We start from the raw sequence: 22,218 nt of genomic DNA, 5'->3' as shown, positions 1-22,218 counted from the left end.
AAAAATAATTATGAGAAGTAGATACCTGGATGTCATATGAAATTATGGGAATAAAGGCGGCTGTATGCAGTCTGGTGATGGTAATGCCAACTGTAGGAACTGAAAGGGTAAGGAAATCAAAGTATATATGAAACACCTTACATGATTACTGCCTGTCAGATCTTAGCCACGTGAGAAAACAATAAAATTGTCCCAGATAACCCCATGAAGGTTTTGCTCAGATATTACAGATTTGTTGCAGGTTCTTGGTGTGGACTTCACGCCAAGTATCATGGAAAATGTAGATTACAATATATGTGGATGAAGTTGCTATCTACATATGTAAGCTAAGACCTCATTCACAAGTCAGCGATTTTTCACATGCACAAAAATAGTCTGATTTCCCTCTGTGCTGGATCAGATTTTCCTCAGTGTTTGGTCAGTGTGTCAGCTTTTACCATCAGAGTTTCATCATTTTTTTCTTTTATGAAAAAAAGTGTCTGATGTGCTGTCTGATTTTTTTTTTTAGTGACCCATAGAATTTGTTTGGCAAGTGTGATCACTGACTTGGACCAAACTCAAACATGTCTCCTAGATTTGGTGTGGACCTCTCTGTCCCAAAAAATGCACAGCCACGAGAATAGTCATTAGACCAGGGTCACACTATTGTATATTCTCTCATGTGAGATAATCAGGACAATCAGGGCCGCCATCAGGGCATTACTGCCCTTACTTGATTATGGGGCCTGATAAGCAGAGGGGGCCAGCATCGGGTCCCCTCTCTTCTGCTCATTGGCCCCCAGCGGCAGGATTCAGTAAATGAACCTGTGTTCGAGACAGAGACACAGGTTCAGTTAAACTCTATTGCCGTGGGGGCCTGAATGGCAATAGTTAAAAGCCCCAGCCAATCAGAGGCTGGCAGCTGACGTCAGCGCACACGTCGCTGGCATATGACGTCATTTTCATTCGCCAGTGAGTCCGTGCTTGAAATGCCTGGAGGGAACATCGCCGCTGGAGCGCGAGGAGAAAGTTTTTATTTTTTATTTTTAGTAATAGTGGCAAGCCACAATATGTTTTGACCGCACATGTTTCGCCATCCTGCCTCATCTGTCTCCTTCCTGCTCCATGATCCTGCAAAATGTCATCATGGGGCAGGATGGAGACAGATGGGGCACGATCGAGACAGATGGGGCACGATGGAGACACATGGTGCAGGATGGAAACACATGGGGCAGGATGGAGACAGATGGGGCACGATGGAGACACATGGTGCAGGATGGAGTTGGAGCGCCCCCACCGTCGCAGGGCCGAGGGGTACCCGGTACCGGGCCTCTCTGTCTCGGTTCTGGGATTGTCACGGTGGCTAGACCCGGTCCGTGACCCTGCTAAGGGGCGTCCAGTAAAAGTTGAGAGTGATGATGTGTGGTGCGGGGTGCGATGAATAACGAGGACACAGGGTTGCAGTCTCTTTACCTCTTTACTGAAGGTTTCGAGATACTCAATCCAGAGCACTGTTAACTGGGCTGGCTGAGACCGGCCGGTCCAAAGGCACATCCGGAGTTCCCTTAGCAGGTGGGAATCAGTGTCTACCTTCTAGCGCCTGTGTGTTGTAGTCATTCCCTGCTGAGCACCCCGGGATAGTCCTCACAACTGTTGTGTCTGTCTCTGATGTTCGTTCTCTCCGTCCCCCAGATGATATGGTTAGGACGCACCCGTATGACGGGGTAGGCCAGGAGCTCTTCCGGGACCCTAGAGTCGCTCCTCTCCCACAGCAGCCTCCGTTGTCTGCTTAGGTGTTCAAGTGAGACAGCCAACCTATAATTGGCTGTCCTGCCGTGGTTTGAAGTAATGCTTAGTCTCTTACTTTCTCGGCGTTCCGGCCACTGACTTTGCGCCTCAGAAGGATGTTGCCTCGATCTTACAGCACGACTCCTTCTGGTCCTATCACCCCTGCGCTGTATTCCCGTTTATCACTCCTTCACAATACCTCTCGCTTCTTGTCCTTTCCTAGGAGACTGCCGCTGTAAGCACAGGCACGGCTCCGTAACGTTCTTTCCTGTTCACTAGGGCTCTGCCAGGATCCCACCTCTGACAGGTCCTCTCTCGAGCTCTTCCCAGCTCCTTTCTCCCTCACTTCCTGTCCAACCCCCCAGTTTTACCCAAGTGTGAGGAGTGGTCTAATAGATAGAACCACCCCCCCTGGTGGCCGGAGTGTGAATTGTATTGTGGGTGTGTGTTACCTGGTCAGGTGAACTCCTTTAGTGCAATCAGACGTACCATCACTCCCCTTAGTGGCAGAGCAACAGTACTGCAACGACCAGGACTCTGGGGTGCTGCAGAGACATGGGGCAGGATGGAGACATGGGGCAGGATGGAGACATGGGGCAGGGTGGAGACACATGGAGCAGGATCATGGGGCAGGATGGTGACAGATGAGGCAGAATGGAGACATGGGGCAGGAAGGAGACACATGGTGCAGGATGGAAACACATGGGGCAGGATGGAAACACATGGGGCAGGATGGAAACACATGGGGCAGGATGGAAACACATGGGGCAGGATGGAAACACATGGGGCAGGATGGAAACACATGGGGCAGGATGGAGGCATGAGGCAGGATGGAGATATGAGGCAGGATGTAGACACATGGAGCAGGATCATGAGGCAGGATGGAGACAGATGGGGCAAGATGGAAACACATGGGGAAGGATGGAAACACATGGGGAAGGATGGAAACACATGGGGAAGGATGGAAACACATGGGCAGGATGGATATATGAGGCAGGATGTAGACACATGGAGCCGGATCATGGGGCAGGATGGAGACAGATGAGGCACAATGGAGAAACATGGGGCAGGGTGGAGACATGGGGCAGGATGGAGTCATGGAGAAGGATGGACACAGATGGGGAAGGATGGAGACAGATGCGGCAGGATGAGAGAGATGGTTCAGGATCATGAGGCAGAATCGTCATGAGAAAACAATCGCAGATTGCACTAGCCCCATAGAATAACATTGTGCCGAGAGCTATCTGACAAAACATCGCATAGTACTCAGCAGTGCTATACGCCAGTGTGAGTGAGCCCTGATAGTCATAATAGGTGCAAGTTATATTCGTTAAAAACACAGATAGATGTAAGATTTTCACATACGAGTTCTAAGGGCAGTCTCACACGTCCAGATAATTCCGGTACCGGAAAAATCGGTACCGGAGGTGTCCGTGTGCTCACGTGGCACATCAGTGTGGCACACGTGCGGCAGCCGTGTGCCGACTGGGTACCACACGGACCGTGCAGGAGACAGCGCTAGAAATAAGCGCTGTCCCGTGCATCTGGTGCTGAAGCCGGAATTCGTTCATTCCCAGCAGCGTTCGCTGGGGAGAAGGAATGAAAAATCATTGTTTTTTTTGTTAAATAAACTTCCCGCCAACCTCCCCCCTCCCACCCCCTGTGCCCCCGACCGCTGTTATTAAAATACTCACCCGGCTCCCTCGACACTTCCTCTCCGCGCCGCAGCTTCTTCCTGTATGAGCGGTCACGTGGTACCGCTCATTACAGTGATGAATATGCGGCTCCACCCCTATGGGGTGAAGAATTCCCAGCCAGTCTCCCATGCTGGTATTTGCCCAGCCTAATGCTGCTTAGCATTTGCGATCTAACGGAGGCAGGCACATTCAGCCTAAAGTGGCCATTGACACAAGGGGCATAATAGCATAGACAGCCAGTCTCCGAAAGGTATATATCCAAACACAGCGTATCGCCTTTAAGGCTAAATGGGGACATGTAACCATAATATAATTATAGAATAACCCTCATTAAATAGGTAAGGGACATAATATAACAAACATCAAAGCTTATTAGCCATATAGTAAAGCCCCATAATCTCCTTCATAAATCAATGTTCATATAAATAATGTTATCAATAATCCCTGGGACACCAATCGGCCTCAAATAGACGGCCACATGGTTAACCCCTTTATCACTGATACTCAACAATTATCCCTCAAAAGAAGGGACAAAAGATTAATCGGAGTGTGCATCAAACTACCCAAATAATCTGTACAATATAAAAAACAAGGCAAACAAAGAATATATAATACAGTTAAAAACATTATACCGATGAGATAACGCAACAAAACCTCAGAGGAAACAATTCTGTTGGTATTCTATATTCAATCCTTTGGGGAAAAGAGTGTCCAATTCAAATATCCATTTTAATTCTTTTCTCTTCAGGAGAGTAACGCGATCTCCACCTCGTCTTGGCATGGGTACATCGTCTATAACCCTGTACCTCAATTGATTAACCGAATGGCCCATTTCATGAAAATGTCTCGGTACCGGAAGTTCAATTAATTTCGTTCTAATAGTGCTTTTGTGTTTGCTGATACTCGCTTTAACCTCCTTCGTGGTCTCCCCCACATAGAAGAGACCACATGGGCAGCTGAGGACATAAACAACAAAGCTGCTCTTACATGTATAGCGTTTCCGTATTTCGTACCTCTTTCCAGTTTATGGATGATGGAAGGATGCACCTTTTACTAAGTTGTTACAACATGCGCATCCAAGACAAGGGAAATTTCCCAAGCTAGGACGGCTAAGAGTGGTTTGTACGTCTCTCCTAAAACTACCAACATCTGACATAACCAACTCGTCCTTAAGGTTCCTATTCCTCCTATAAGAAAATAAAGGAGGTACTTGGAACTCATTAATATCGACATGACCCTTACTCAATAATGACCAATGTCTACGTATGACATCCGAGATCTTATTACTCAAACCATTATACACTGTAACAAACGTTATTCTTTTGTTTGATTCAGCAGACACTTTAGGTATAAGAAGCTCATCACGTTTTTTAGTCAAGGCCTTCATTTTAAACTTGTCAAGATCGACCCTGGAATAACCCCTTGACAAGAATTTCTGACACATCTCAGTAAGTCTATCATCAATGAAAGAATCACAAGAAACAATTCTTCTGACTCTCAATAATTGGATCCATGGCAGAGACTCCACCATCCGACGCGGATGTTCACTGGAAAAATGTAGTAGATTATTTCTGTCCGTATGCTTAACGAACAGATCCGTATGCAAAAACCCATCCATCTTGTAAACACAAGTATCAAGGAATTGCATGCTCATCTGAGAGCAATCCATGGTAAAACCCAACCCAGGATAGATGTTATTCAAATATAAATGAAAATGTTCAAGCTCATCCCTGTCACCATCCCATATCAGGAAGATGTCATCGATATAGCGCCGCCAGCCCCTAACATGGCCCCAAAACCGCGAACTGTACACATGTTCGTCCTCCAGGACAGCCTTGTAGATGTTAGCAAAAGTGGGGGCCACATTGGACACCATGGCTGTCCCGCGGCGCTGCAGGTAGTAATCATCCCCGAAGAGAAAATAATTCCTCCCGAGGATGAACTCCAGCAGCGCCAGGGCGAACCGTGCACAGTCCGGGTCCATGTCGGAGCCGGCAAGCGCCACACCAACCGCTGACAATCCCCTGGCATGCTCAATGGAGGTGTACAGGGATGTTACATCAAACGAAACCAGCCACGTGGATTCCACAACCTGCACACCCTCCAAAGATCTTATGAAGTCACTTGTATCTCATACATAAGAGAGTGCAGAAGCAGCAAACTTCCTTAGTAAGCGATCCAAAAAGATCGCCACTTTATTGCATAGAGACCCCCTGCCCGACACAATCGGGCAACCAGGGGGTCTCTGAAGATCCTTGTGGATCTTCGGAAAGGTGTACAGAACCGGAACCACGGGATACTCAACTTTTAGATATTTTGCCAATTTCATATCGATGAGACCACTTTCCAGTGCCCCATCAATCAATCAATCCAGTTCCAATTTGAATCTCTGGGTTGGGTTTACCTGCAATCTTTCATAAACATCAATATCTGAAAGCTGCAACCGTATCTCACCAATATACTGAGAGGTATCCATCACCACCAAAGCCCCGCCCTTGTCGGCTGGCTTTATGGTGATGGATTTATTCCTCCTCAGTATCCCAATCTCTTTCCGTTCCGCAAAGGTCAAATTAGGACGACCCAATCTCCTCCCATTATTTTTCAACTTGGCTATATCAGCCTTCACCAATTTACAAAAAGTCTCTATAACCGGATCCTGTATTGGAGGCACAAAGTCACTCTTACCATAGAGACCAAACTTATCAAGTGAGAGTTGTGTTTGCAGAGGTAAGGTCACAGCTTTCTCTTTATCCGAAAAAAACACCGCCAATTTTAGACGGCGAAAAAAAGAAAATAAATCATTATCAAGGTTAAACCAGTTGGTGCTACCCATGGGACAAAACGATAGCCCCCTGGAGAGCACCCTTACTTGTAAATCTGAAAGAGATAATGAAGATATATTTACCACCAATGATGATGATTCTCCTACTTCCTCTTCACTTTGGATCTGGTCATCAGTCCTTGGTTCCTTTTTCCTGTGTTTCCTGCCACCCCTGTGGCTCCTCCGTCTTCTTGGGACACGTCCACTATTTCCTTGGCTAAAAAACGAGCTGTATCCACATTCATCCCTCCACCATCGTCGGTAGAGTCTGATTCCCCACCAGTAAAACCAAATGAAGATTGTGGAGTCATCCGTCTCTGAAACTTCCTCATCCTCTTCGGACCACCCCTAGGACGGCCCGATACTGGTACGGATCTGTTTGGCATAGAATTTCTAAATTGCCAACCATAAATTCTACCGTTATGATAGTCCTCCAGATCCCTAAACCATTTGGATCTCTTGATATCCTCCAGACCAGTCCTGTTATGGACTGGTAATTTAGGAGCGACATGCGACTAGCTCTGAGCAGGTGGTAACTATACAGACCGCAGTTCCTGATCTTAACACAACACTAGAAGTAGCCGTGGGATGTTCCTGTCACTCGCTGGACACCTCGTCACAGCCGGAGAACTAGCTACCCCTAAAGGTAGAAACAGGAAAGCTATCTTGCCTCAGAGAAAATCCCCAAAGGATAGGATAGCCCCCCACAAATATTGACTGTGAGAGGAGAAGGAAATGACATACGTAGTATGAAACAAGATTTAGCAAAGGAGGCCACTTCTAGCTATATACATAGTAAGGAAAGAACACTGTGCGGTCAGTAATAAAAACTAGAAAAAGTCCGCCGCAGAGATATGCAAAAATCTCCACACCTGACTAAAGGTGTGGAGGGCAAAATTTAAAGCCCAGAGCTTCCAGCTTAGCTAAATAGATCCATACTGATAAGCTGGACAAATGAGCAAAACATAGAATGTGCTGAACAATAAAGTCCACAACAAATGGACTGCAAAAAGACAAGCAAGGACTTATCTTTGCTGAACTGGATAGAGTGTCAGGGAAATCCAAAAGAGCAGTGGCTCCAAGCAGGAACAATTGACAAACAACTGGCATAGATTGAGGGCTAGGGCCAGACTAAAATAGCCGAGCCAGAAAGACGATCAGTGGAAGCAGCTGCTAAAGCTAAATCCAAGAAGCAGCTATACCAGTCAAAACCACAGGAGGGCGCCCAAGAGCAGAATTCACAAAAGTGCTACTTACAACCACCGGAGGGAGCCCAAGAGCGGAATTCACAACAGTACCCCCCCTTGAGGAGGGGTCACCGAACCCTCACCAGAGCCCCCAGGCCGATCAGGACGAGCCAAGTGAAAAGCACGAACCAAATCGGCAGTATGGACATCGGAGGCAACCACCCAAGAATTATCCTCCTGGCCATAACCCTTCCACTTAACAAGATACTGAAGCCTCCGCCTCGAAAAACGAGAATCCAAAATTTTCTCAACCACATATTCCAACTCCCCCTCAACCAACACCGGGGCAGGAGGATCAACAGAGGGAACAACAGGCACCACATATCTCCGCAAAAAAGATCTATGGAAAACATTGTGGATGGCAAAAGAGGCTGGAAGAGCCAAATGAAAAGAGACTGGATTGATAATCTCAGAGATCTTATAAGGACCAATAAACCGAGGCTTGAACTTAGGAGAAGAAACCTTCATAGGAACATGACGAGAAGATAACCAGACTAAATCCCCCACACGAAGCCGAGGACCAACACACCGACGGCGGTTAGCAAAACGCTGAGCCTTTTCCTGAGACAACGTCAAATCGTCTACCACATGAGTCCAAATCTGCTGTAACCTGTCCATCACAGAATCTACTGCAGCGCCCCAGAGTCCTGGTCGTTGCAGTACTGTGGCTCCGCCACTAAGGGGAGCCATGGTGCGTTCGATGGCACTGAAGGAGTTCCTCCAATCAGGTATCACAGACACCAATATGTTTCACAGCTGGGCCTCCGGGGGGAGCTAAGGGTGCTATTCATTAGGCCACTCCCCACCATAGTGGGTAAACTGGGGGTCAGGCAGGAAGTTAGGAGAGAACGCTGACTGGATTGAACGAAGCAACACCTAGTGAGAGAGGGTGTTGTGGAGGAAGAGACAGTAGGGTCTCTGCCAGGGGTGGGATCCTGGCAGAGGCTTGGCATAGGAAAGAACGTAACGGGACCGTGCCTGCTCAGCATAGCGGCGGTGCCCAAGAAAGGACTAGAAGCGAGATAGATTGTGCTGAGTGAGAAACGAGATCAAGCAGACGGAGAATACCAGCAGGGGTTTTGTTGAAAGAGGCAGCACCTTGCTGAGGCGCATTACCGGTGGCCGGAACGCCGAGGGAGTGGAATAATATACAGCTTTAAGCCATACTCCAAACAGCGGCAGGACAGTCAGTCTCAGGCGGGCTGTCTACCACATATCACCTATGAAGTCTTGGGGGGCAATTGCGGGAGAGGGGCGTCACTAGGGTCCCGGAAGAACTCCAGGCCTACCTGACAAACGGGTGCCGTTCCAACCTGAATAACAGGGAGGGATGGAATAAGAGAGGAACATCTAATCGAGTTGTGAGGGAACTTAAGAAACAGACACAACAGTTGTGGGGTACTTTCCGTGAGCACAGCAGGGAAGGACTACAACACACAGCGCTAAGAAGGAAGGCACTGATTTCCACCTGTGAAGAGAACTCTGGAGGTGGCATTGGACCGGCCGGACTTGCGCAGCCTGGTGAACCGTATTCTGGACTGAGGACTCAGAGATCTCCAGTAAAGAGGTAAAGAGACTGCAACCTGGTGTCCTCGTTATTTACCGCGACCTGCACCCCACAACTGCACCGTTAACACCACTTATTGCACCGGACGTCCCCCACTGACGGACAGGGCCACGGACCGGGTCTAGCCACCGTGACAACCCCAGGACTGAGATCCCAGAGGCCCGGCTCCGGGTACCCCTCGGCCCTGCGGCGGTGTGGGGGCGCTCCACTACACCAGGACAATCAGAAGGCTCAACCTGCCCTGAAGAAAAACGAGGATGGAAACCTAAATTACAAAAAAAAGGCGAAACCAAAGCAGCCGAACTGGCCCGATTATTAAGGGCAAACTCGGCCAACGGCAAGAAAGTCACCCAATCATCCTTTTTCTGATACCCGTAGCGTCTCCATTTTTCATGATCTGGGGTCGGTTGAGGGCTTATTTTTTGCGTGCCGAGCTGGTGTTTATAATGATAGCATTTTAGTGCACATACGTTCTTTTGATCGCCCGTTATTGCATTTTAATGCAATGTCGCAGCGACCAAAAAAACGTAATTCTGGCGTTTCGAATTTCTTTCTCACTTTGCTGTTTAGCGATCAGGTTAATGCTTTTTTCTATTGATAGATCGGGCGATTCTGAACGCGGCGATACCAAATATGTGTAGGTTTGATTTTTTTTTTTTATTGATTTATTTTGAATGGGGCGAAAGGGGGATGATTTAAACTTTTATATATTTTTTATTTTTTAAAATAATAGCTAGCTGGGATCAGTAACCATAGAGGTCTCAAGGACCTCTATGGTTACAATGCAGAAGCATCGCTGACCCCCGATCATGTGACGGGGGTCAGCGATGCGCTCGTTTCCGGCCGCCCGGCCGGAAGCAGTAGTTAAATGCCGCTGTCTGTGTTTGACAGTGGCATTTAACTAGTTAATAGTTCAAAACAGCTGACATGTCCCGGCTTTGATGCGGCTCACCGCCGGAGCCCACATCAAAGCGGGGGTTCTGACCTCGGACGTACTATCCCATCCGAGGTCAGAAAGGGGTTAATTTTATTTTTTTATTTTCCCATCCAAAAAGATTTCCGTTTGTTTTGCAGTGGATTTGTACAGATTACAGGTGACTTTAAAAGTGGAAAAAAATTCTAAAATGATTCTTTTTATATCCACTATTGATTCTTTTTATATCCACTATAAGTCCTGTTTTACCTTATTTTATCTAAATAATTTTAGTTCTAAAAAACTAAGAGAAGAGACTGCAATCTGCTCATGGTCGTTTATTTCATGCCGGTGCCCTTATGCTGATTTATTGACAGATTATGAAGTTCTGAATTTCTTGATTTCAACTTCCCCAGTGGACTCGATCAGGAGAGAAGTGGTCATCGGTGACAGCAGTAAGGGGTTATTCCTGGTTCTGCTACATCCGCCTTCTGGAATAATAACGGTGTCTACGTTTATGACCTAGAAGAAGCCAATGTATAAATATAAGGTTGCCCATTGCCAAGAATTACATGTATAGCATTATAATGGAGGTTATACTGTTTAGTGTAGGCTCAATAACATTTACCCATTTTATGGGGTCTGCGAGTCCTTCTCCTTCTGGGATGGGATCTCCTGCTTTTCTTGTGAGAAGCCATGATGTCTTGATGGTACCAGGCGGGTTGCTAATAACTTGTGGGCTGCCAGTAGAATGTCCTACACCCTGAGGCCATTATGACAGGTAGAACGCTCTCTCATTACCTAGTAGCTGTGAGGTCACCTGTATGATGTGAGGGAATGTTGGCTAGATAGGGTTGGCCGCTCTGTTTGTGAATATGGTGGGGGGCATGGTTCATTAACGGAATTGCTCAAGTAAAAAGATTAATTATATATAAATATCTATAACACACACAGTATATATATGGAATATTAAATTCTCCTAATAATGCCCCCGAAGGTCTTATGACCTGGTCATCCACACACTATGTGAAATAAATTGGAAATAAAAACATACATAAAAAATAAATAAAACCCCAAACAAAAATAAATAAATAAATAAAAAAACCTGCTAATCAAAACCACTGTTAGGCCGGCCTCACACTAGCGAGTTTTACGGACGTATGAGCGCATAAACTACGTCCGTAAAACTCGCAAAATAAACGGCACAATTATTCTCAATGGGGCTGCTCCTATTAGCCGTATATTACGGTTCAGTATTATACGGCTTTCTACGGCCGTACAAAATCGCAGCATGCTGCGTTTGTCACCGTGTTGCGCAAAAAAATCGCCAATGAAAGTCTATGGGGGCGAGAAAAATACGGATTCCACACTGACCAGCAGTGTGACTTGCGAGAAATACGCAGCGGTGTTAGTGAAAAGTCGGTAATTCAATTGCCGGCTTTTCATTTCTCCTGCACAAACCCGACAGGATATGAGACATGGTTTACATACAGTAAACCATCTCATATCCCCTTTTTTTTTGCATATTCCACACTACTAATGTTAGTAGTGTGTATGTGCAAAATTTCAGCGCTGTAGCTGCTGAAATAAAGGGTTAAATGGCGGAAAAAATTGGCGTGGGCTCCCGCGCAATTTTCTCCGCCAGAATGATAAAGCCAGTGACCGAGGGCAGATATTAATAGCCAGGAGAGGGTCCATGGTTATTGGCCCCCCCGTGGCTAAAAACATCTGCCCCCAGCCACCCCAGAAAAGGCACATCTGGAAGATGCGCCTATTCTGGCACTTGGCCACTCTCTTCCCACTCCCTGTAGCGGTGGGATATGGGGTAATGAAGGGTTAATGCCACCTTGCTATTGGAAGGTGACATTAAGCCAGATTAATAATGGAGAGGCGTCAATTATGACACCTATCCATTATTAATCCAATAGTACGAAAGGGTTAAAAAACACACACACATGATTTAAAAGTATTTTAATGAAATAAACACAGCGGTTGTTGTAATAATTTATTGTTCTCTCAATCCATCAGGAACACCCTCGCTTGGAAAAATAATAAACGCACAAGATACATACCTTCTGGTGAACCGTCTCGTCCCACGAAGTAATCCATCTGAAGGGGTTAACTAATATTACAGGCAGGAGCCCTGCTAAATGCAGCTGTGCTCCGTGCTTGTAATTCCCCAGCGAATGAATGAAATGTAGGTCATTGACCTACATTTCCTTCAGTCGCGGTGAGGCGCCCTCTGGTGGATGTTCTCATGAACTGCAGCCTGGGAACTTTTTCCCACGCTCCAGGTCATATGAGGACATCCACCAGGGGGCGCATCACCGCGACTGAAGGAAATGTAGGTCAATGACCTACATTTCATTCATTCGCTGGGGAATTACAAGCACGGAGCACAGCTGCATTTAGCAGGGCTCCTGCCTGTAATATTAGTTAACCCCTTCAGATGGATTACTTCGTGGGACGAGACGGTTCACCAGAAGGTATGTATCTTGTGCGTTTATTATTTTTCCAAGCGAGGGTGTTCCTGATGGATTGAGAGAACAATAAATTATTACAACAACCGCTGTGTTTATTTCATTAAAATACTTTTAAATCATGTGTGTGTGTGTTTTTTAACCCTTTCGTACTATTGGATTAATAATGGATAGGTGTCATAATTGACGCCTCTCCATTATTAATCTGGCTTAATGTCACCTTCCAATAGCAAGGTGGCATTAACCCTTCATTACCCCATATCCCACCGCTACAGAGAGTGGGAAGAGAGTGGCCAAGTGCCAGAATAGGCGCATCTTCCAGATGTGCCTTTTCTGGGGTGGCTGGGGGCAGATGTTTTTAGCCACGGGGGGGCCAATAACCATGGACCCTCTCCTGGCTATTAATATCTGCCCTCGGTCACTGGCTTTACCATTCTGGCGGAGAAAATTGCGCTGGAGCCCACGCCAATTTTTTCCGCCATTTAACCCTTTATTTCAGCAGCTACAGCGCTGAAATTTTGCACATACACACTACTAACATTAGTAGTGTGGAATATGCAAAAAAAAAAGGGGATATGAGATGGTTTACTGTATGTAAACCATGTCTCATATCATGTCGGGTTTGTGCAGGAGAAATGAGAAGCCGGCAATTGAATTACCGGCTTTTAACACATATCGCGCTGAATGAAATCTAAATACAGAATATATATATATGTGTCTCAATGACATATATATATATATATATATATATATATATATATACTGTATATATGTTTTCCCGAACATTTGAGCACATAAATCCATTAGATGTCGGTTTTGCAAGCCTGCGCGAAAATCTCGCAGTACGGATGCCATACGGATTACATACGGAGGATGCCATGCGCAAAATACGCTGACACACCCTGACTACGGATCAATATTTTGGGAACATTTCTCCGTATTACGGCCGTAGTACGGACGTATAATACGTGGCGTATTGTCTTATGCCCAGTGTGAGGCCGGCCTTAGGGTATGTGTCCACGTTCAGGCTTGCTTCAGGCTTTGGTCAGGATTTTATACAAGTAAAATCCGGACCAAAACTGCACCTGAGGTCACTGGCAGGTCACCTGCGGTGTGCCTGCGTGTTTTGCTCATTGTAGCAACATGCTGCGTTTTGAAAAAACGCACCGCGCATGCGTTTTCGCGGCAAAAACGCATGGGTTTTTTAAGGCATAGTGGAGTCGGGATTTCATGAAATCCCCTCCACTATGCTGTAACATCTGGACGCTGCGTTTTTGACGCTGCGGAAAAACGCAGCGTCAAAAACGCAGCGTTTCCTGAACGTGGACACATACCCTTTGGGTATGTGTCCACGTTCAGGATTGCATCAGGATTTGGTCAGGATTTTCCATCAGTATTTGTAAGCCAAAACCAGGAGTGGGTGATAAATGCAGAAGTGGTGCATATGTTTCTGTTATACTTTTCCTCTAATTGTTCCAGTCCTGGTTTTGGCTTACAAATACTGATGGAAAATCCTGACCAAATCCTGATGCAATCCTGAACGTGGACACATACCCTTACCCAATCCCTTTGTGGTTATAAAAAAAAAACAAAAAAACTTTTTACACTTTTTGGGTTTGTGCACACGTTTTGGATTTGGCTGCGGATTCGCAGCAGTTTTCCATGTGTTGTACAGTACCATGTAAACCTATGGAAAAACAAAACCGCATGGAAACGCTGCGGTTTATTTTCCGTAGCATGTCAATTCTTTGTGCGGATTCCGCAGCGATTTACACCTGCTCTATAATTGGAATCCGAAGGTGTAAAAACGCATGTGAAAACCGCACAAAAACTGCCGTAAATCCATGGTAAATCCGCAGGTAATCCCCAGGTAAAACGCAGGGCGTGTTACCTGCTGATTTTTCAAATTCTGCGCGGAATAATCTGCACATGAATCCGCAACGTGTGCACATAGCCTTTATTTTGTTCCTCCTCTTTTAACAAAAGCTGTAACTTTATTTTTCCATCAACAAAGCCATTTGAGCTATGGAATATTGATTGACGCCGTTCATTTTATCATATCATCTACCGAAAAACAAAGGAAATAATTCAATGCGATAAAATGGTGAAAAACATGATATTCTGAACTCGTTTGGTCGTTGGGTTTTGTCTTTACAGCGTTCATCGTGTTGTAAAAATGACCTGGGAACCTAGGTCAGTAGGTCAGTGTGCTCTAGGTCAGTATCATAAGGGCTGTCCCACACGTCCAGATAATTCCGGTACCGGAATAAATCGGTACCGGAGTTATCCGTGTCCGTGTGCCTGGGAACTCACGCAGGCCATACGTGCGGCACACGTGTGCCGCCCGTATGGCGAGTGGGTACCACACGGAGCGTGTGGTACCCACGCGTCTGGTACCCTGCATCGTGCTGAAGCGCGATTCATATGTTCCCCCCCACCCCCACTGGTGCTGAAGCCGCGATTCATATGTTTTACCAAAAAACAAAGGAGAAAATTCTAACCCAATATTCTTATTATTCCAAGTAGGACCGCAAGCATATAACCTAAAAAACCACCTGGAAATATCACTAATAACACATAGTTTATAAAACCAAATATTTTATTATGATAATATAAGGACACTCAACAAAACAAAACACAGAAATCCGGAGGAGGCACAAAGTATAATTTACAAAAATTGGTACAGAGGCAAATTGCTATAACATTCAATATAATATATAGTACTTAATGACGCCTTTGCCTCCAATTCACATATCCATGTAAACATGAGCCATGGTAAGAACCAGCCAGTAAAAGTACATACCAATAGTGCATTCAAATACCATGGATTTATTATCCTCTTCTCTAAATGATGTGAAGTATAAAGTGCATAGTGCACAGTGCTAGTGGCCCTTAATGCCAATATTCAATGAGGGGTAAAAATCCCTATATAGTACTTATCCCACATCCCCTAAGAGATATAGTCAATTAAAAGTGCAAAGTGCATGTAAAGGACCTTACCAATGCTCATGATACCGTTCCTGTGCCTGAACTCCACACTCCAACGCGCGTTTCACACGTAGCTTCTTCAGGGAGTGGTCAATTCATATGTTCCCTGCAGCAGCATTTGCTGCAGAGAAAATATGAATAATAGTGTTTAAAATAAAGATCTATGTGTCCGTCGCCCCCCCACCCCCTGTGCGCTCCCCCCGCTGTTCAGAAAATACTTACCCGCCTCCCTCGCTGCTTCCTGGTCTGGCCGCGGCTTCTAGGGTATGCGGTCACGTGGGGCCGATCATTTACAGTCATGAATATGTGGCTTCACCTCCCATAGGGGCGGAGCCGACTATTCATGATTGAAAATGAGCGGCCCCACGTGACCGCATACAGTAGGAGGCGCGGGGCAGAGAGGAAGGAGTGACAGCCAACGTGGGAGCGGGTGAGTATTTTCTGATCAGCGGGGGGGGCGCACAGGGGGTGGGAGGGCGGCGGACACATAGATCTTTATTTTAAACACTATTATTCATATTTTCTCTGCAGCAAATGCTGCTGCAGGGAACATATGAATCGCGGCTTCAGCACCAGTGGGGGGGACAGCGCTTACTGTAGCGCTGTCTCCTGCACGCACACGGACCCCAGACGGAGAAGGTCCGTGTGTGGTCCGTGTTTTACACGGACCCATTGACTTTAATGGGTCCGTGTAATACGTGCGCTCCCACGAACACTGACATGTCTCCGTGTTTGGCACACGGAGACACGGTCCGCAAAAAATCAATGACATCTGAACAGATGCATTGATTTTTATGGGTCTACGTGTGTCAGTGTCTCCGGTACGTGAGGAAACTGTCACCTCACGTACCGGAGCCACTGACGTGTGAAACCGGCCTTATGGTGATAGCAAACTTCCTTTTTATTTTTTTAAAGTGGTGAACAAAAATTCAGAAGTTTGTAGAAAATAATGTGTTTTTTTTGTCACCAAACTGATGTTTGCAATGATACTATTTTGGGGGACATAAGATGTTTTAATTACTTTTTATTGTATTTTTTTAGGGAGGAATGGTAAGAAAAAAAACCCGTAATTCTGGCGTTTTTATTTTTTTTATTTTTTTTTGTTCACCAATCAGGTTAATTAATTTCAGATTTTTGATAGGTGAGTTTTATGAATGCATTAATACCAAATATGTTAATTTATTTATTTTTATAGTAATATTACCAGCCTTTTAATTAATTAAACAAAGATCAAAGTGAGGGTAGGTTCACACGAGCATCTAAAAAAACATTCAAATTTGTTTTTACAGAAGCAGCTATTAATTATTTACAAGACCCTTTACACTTTCTTTTTTACAGAATTACAATGTATCCATAAAAACTGAATGCTACACTGTGGCTCCGCATGGCGTCAGTATTTTTTCACACCCATAGATTAGAACAGTAGAGTCTCCTTCGATTTACAGACTAAACTCGTGTTTGTCACCATTTTTTCACACACAGATTCGGTCAGTGGAAAAAATTGCTCATCTGCTCTGCCCCGTTGAATAATATTGGTTTGAATGCTGTCTGCTTTTTCATACACAGAATACTATTCTAAGACTGAAAATACGGTTGTGTGAACGTATCCTCAGGGCCGCCATCAGGGCACTACTGCTCTGAATGGCGTATGGAGCCCGGTGAACAGAGGGGGTCCACATCGGGCCCCCTCTCTTCTGCTCACCGGGCCCCAGCTGCAGGATTCTGCAGGATTCTGCGGGTGCAGTCCGAGACGCAGGTTCAGTTAAACTCTATTGTGGGCCCGCACGGCAATAGTTAAAAGCCGCCAGCCAATAGGAGGCTGGCAGCTGATGTCAGCACACACGTTACCGGCGTATGACATCATTGTCATTCGCTGGCGAGTCCCCGCTTGAAATGCCTGGCTTGGACATCGCCACTGGAACGCGGCCAGGTAAGGAGAAAGTGTTTTTTTTATTATTATTTTTATTGAAAGCGGCAAGCCTCAAAATGTTTGTGCAGCAAGATGGAGCCACATGGAACATTTGTCTTCTTCCTGCCCCATCTGTCTCCTTCCTGCATCATGATCCTGCACCATGTGAGATGGTGGAGGATGGAAACACATGGCGCAGGATGGAAACAGATGGGGCACGATGGAGACACATGGTGCAGGATGGAGACATGAGGCAGGATGTACACAGATGGGGCAGGAAGATGGGGCAGGATGGAGACAGATGGGGCACGATGGAGAGACATGGTGCAGGATGGAGACATGGGGCAGGATGTACACAGATGAGGCAGGATGGAGACAGATGGGGCAGGATGGAGACAGATGAGGCAGGATGGAGAGACATGGTGCAGGATGGAGACAGATGAGGCAGGATGGAGAGACATGGGGCAGGATGGAGACTGATGGGGCAGGATGGAGAGACATGGTGCAGGATGGAGACATGGGGCAGGATGGAGACAGATGAGGCAGGATGGAGACAGATGGGGCAGGATGGAGACAGATGGAGCAGGATCATGGGGCTGGATGAAGATAGATAGGGAGGGATGGAGACAGATAGGGAGGAATAGAGACAGATGGGGCAGGAACATGGGGCAAGATGGAGACACATAGTGCAGTATCATGGGGCAGGATGGAGATATGGTGCAGGATGCAGACACGTGGTGGAGTATCATGGGCAGGATGGAGACAGATAGGGAGGTATGGAGATAGATGGGGCAGGATGGAGACACCTGGAGCAGGATCATGGGGAAGGATGGAGATACACGGAGCAGGATCTTGGGGCAGGATAGAGATGGGGCACATATATAACAAGATGAGGTCCAGGATAAGCAACATCTACACCAGAATGGGGCCAAGATGAGGGACATATACCAGGATTGGTAACATATATGAGGATTGGGGACATATATACCAGGATGAGCCCAGGATTGGGAGCATATATACCAGGATGGATCCAGGATAGGGAACATACAGTATATACCTATATACCTGGATAGGTCCAGGATGGGGAACATATTTCCCTGGATTGGGAGCATATATGTCAGGATGGGGCCAGGATGAACCCAGGATAGGGGACATTACTGGATAATGCTGAAAGGGGGGGGAAACACATATTTCCTTCTAGGATTTAGAATGCTATGAGGGCCCATACATCTGACCAACATGCTGGGAAGCCCTGGTCCAAAGTGTCCATTGCACTCTATGCCACTGTTATTTAGGTTTATTATATTTTTCTCTTATGGGCCAAGGACTAACAGCCATATAGTTGCTAACTACCTGTCTGTTGTGCCCGGTGCCAATCTCTACTGGCCCTGGGAGGTCACATACCACTCCTGTAATTGATTCTGCTGTTTCCATTGGCATCACATAGACAGAGCAGCTGCTTTTCTTCTGCTCAGTTGATGGGCCGTGGCGTGACTGCTGATGTCATGCTGATAGACAGTCTGATCCCCGCTGTCTAACTAGGGGGAGCTGGGTGTCAATCAGCATGACATCAGAAGTCTCACCTAGTTGACAGAGCAGCTCCAAACAGAAGCAGCTACTATGTTGATGTGAAGCAGCAGAATCGCCAGGAGTGGTCTGTGATCTCTGAGCTGTCGCCAGTCAGATCTTAGGCAAAAAAATTACTTGGCACTCAGTATTTGAAAAAAATGATTCCTTCTATATTGTACATCTAGACCAAATAGATTAAACTAAGTGTAATAAAACAACAGCACTCCAATTGTTGGTGAAACAACAGACCCGTGGAAGCGCTTATTGCGTGAAACGGCCGTCGTCCTATTGCCTGCATAATCTGCACTTGTTTTACCCGCAATACCTTGTCCATGATCTTTATTATGTAATAAAGGACTAAGGTTGTTTTTTTCACCAACAATTGGAGTGCTGCTGCTTTTTTCTTGTTTTATTGGACTTTGTATGCACCTTCTTCATAGCAAGCACCTCCAGCAAGGTGAAGGTTTCTGGAATGTGTCCGTGATTCAGAGCTCATTCATCCTTTAACAGTGAGTACTAAGATCGGTTTTTCTCAGTGCCATTCATATTTCTTCTTACTGATTAAATTAAGGGTATGTGCACACGATGCGGAAAACGCTGCGGATTACAATGTAAACCTATGGGAAACAAAAAAACGCTGTGCACATGCTGCGGAAAAAAACGTGCGGAAACGCAGCGGTTTACATTCCGTAGCATGTCACTTCTTTCTGCGGATTCCGCAGCGGTTTTACAGCTGCTCCTATAGAACACCGCAGTTGTAAAACCGCAGTGAAATCCGCAGGAAAACTGCAGTAAATCCGCTCTAAATTCGCGATAAATCTGCAGCAATCACGCAGCGTTTTTGTCCTGCAGATTTATCAAATCTGCTGCGCAAAAATCCGCAGTGGACCATTATACGTGTGCACACAGCCTAAACGTTTTCGGTCCCTCATAGGACCTTCATCAGAATTTCCTTATTGCAGATAACTAGAGTATACATAAAATAGAAAAACGAAACAAGACAAGATCAACAATATGTCGTGAATACAAAATACATGGGAAAATGTTAGTATGATTCCACTTGTCAAACGATTTGACGCGATAGGAGATGACAGAAGATATTCTATCCAAGGGTGCTTACAGTGAACAAGAAGTAATAAAAACTGTTTCAGTAAAAGTAACGTGAACTAGGTGTGGAAGCATGGAAGTACCTGGAAAAGAAACACTTTGTTATAATATCGCGGTAGAAGAAAGTGAATCCACAGGTAACAGTTTTGTGCTGTAAGAGAAATTACCAGTTTTGTGCTGTAGGGAAAATAACCTTCCTTAAATAATCTTAGTAAGAAAGGGTTAATGGCAGTTATGCTGTGACTAGTGATCTTAAGGTAATTGTAAAAATAATGATGAGAAGTAGATACCTGGATGTCATATGAAATTATGGGAATAAAGGCGGCTGTATGCAGTCTGGTGATGGTAATGCCAACTGTAGGAACTGAAAGGGTAAGGAAATCAAGGTATATATGAAACACCTTACATGATTACTGCCTGTCAGATCTTAGCCACGTGAGAAAACAATAAAATTGTCCCAGATAACCCCATGAAGGTTTTGCTCAGATATTACAGATTTGTTGCAGGTTCTTGGTGTGGACTTCACACCAAGTATCATGGAAAATGTAGATTACAATATATGTGGATGAAGTTGCTATCTACATATGTAAGCTAAGACCTCATTCACAAGTCAGCGATTTTTCACATGCACAAAAATAGTCTGATTTCCCTCTGTGCTGGATCAGATTTTCCTCAGTGTTTGGTCAGTGTGTCAGCTTTTACCATCAGAGTTTCATCATTTTTTTCTTTTATGAAAAAAAGTGTCTGATGTGCTGTCTGATTTATTTTTTTAGTGACCCATAGAATTTGTTTGGCAAGTGTGATCACTGACTTGGACCAAACTCAAACATGTCTCCTAGATTTGGTGTGGATCTCTCTGTCCCAAAAAATGCACAGCCACGAGAATAGTCATTAGACCAGGGTCACACTATTGTATATTCTCTCATGCGAGATAATCGGGACAATCAGGGCCGCCATCAGGGCATTACTGCCCTTACTGGATTATGGGGCCCGATAAGCAGAGGGGGCCAGCATCGGGCCCCCTCTCTTCTGTTCATTGGGCCCCAGCGGCAGGATTCAGTAAATGAACCTGTGTTCGAGACCAAGACACAGGTTCAGTTAAACTCTATTGCTGTGGGGGCCTGAATGGCAATAGTTAAAAGCCCCAGCCAATCAGAGGCTGGCAGCTGACGTCAGCGCACACGTCGCTGGCATATGACGTCATTGTCATTCGCCAGTGAGTCCGTGCTTGAAATGCCTGGAGGGAACATCGCCGCTGGAGTGCGAGGAGAAAGTTTTTATTTTTTATTTTTATTAATAGTGGCAAGCCACAATATGTTTCGACCGCACATGTTTCGCCATCCTGCCTCATCTGTCTCCTTCCTGCCCCATGATCCTGCAAAATGTCATCATGGGGCAGGATGGAGACAGATGGGGCACGATCGAGACACATGGTGCACGATGGAGACACATGGTGCAGGATGGAAACACATGGGGCAGGATGGAAACACATGGGGCAGGATGGAGACAGATGGGGCACGATGGAGACATGGGGCAGGATGGAGACATGGGGCAGGATGGAGACATGGGGCAGGATGGAGACATGGGGCAGGAGGGAGACATGGGCAGGATGGAGACACATGGAGCAGGATCATGGGGCAGGATGGAGACAGATGAGGCACGATGGAGACACATGGGGCAGGGTGGAGACATGGGGCAGGATGGAGTCATGGAGAAGGATGGAGACAGATGGAGAAGGATGGACACAGATGGGGAAGGATGGAGACAGATGTGGCAGGATGAGAGAGATGGTTCAGGATCATGAGGCAGAATCGTCATGAGAAAACAATCGCAGATTGCACTAGCCCCATAGAATAACATTGTGCCGAGAGCTATCTGACAAAACATCGCATAGTACTCAGCAGTGCTATACGCCAGTGTGAGTGAGCCATGATAGTCATAATAGGTGCAAGTTATATTCGATAAAAAGACAGATAGAACTCGTATGTGAAAATCTTACATCTAAGGGCAGTCTCACACGTCCAGATAATTCCGGTACCGGAAAAATCGGTACCGGAGTTATCCGTGTCCGTGTGCTCACATGGCACATCAGTGTGGCACACGTGCGGCAGCCGTGTGCCGCCCGTGTGCCGACTGGGTACCACACGGACCGT

General features: G+C 46.0%; 1 long non-coding RNA gene across 2 annotated transcripts in view; it reads left to right on the top strand.

Moving 5' to 3' along the window:
* Positions 1-22,218, top strand: part of LOC143770022 (uncharacterized) — a 237,057-nt gene that overhangs the window by 168,339 nt on the left and 46,500 nt on the right. The window contains exon 1 of one of the 2 annotated variants that reach the window (XR_013214522.1): positions 15,894-15,910. The exons of the other annotated variant lie outside the window; for it this stretch is intronic. This is a non-coding gene — a long non-coding RNA (uncharacterized LOC143770022). Of the gene's footprint in view, positions 1-15,893; positions 15,911-22,218 lie in introns of those variants that run through there. 2 annotated transcript variants of the gene reach the window in all.

Source organism: Ranitomeya variabilis, chromosome 4, assembly GCF_051348905.1.
Source record: "Ranitomeya variabilis isolate aRanVar5 chromosome 4, aRanVar5.hap1, whole genome shotgun sequence".
Lineage (NCBI taxonomy): Eukaryota > Metazoa > Chordata > Amphibia > Anura > Dendrobatidae > Ranitomeya > Ranitomeya variabilis.
The sequence above is the reverse complement of the archived record's forward strand: the minus strand, read 5'-3'. Positions and strand labels throughout refer to the sequence as shown.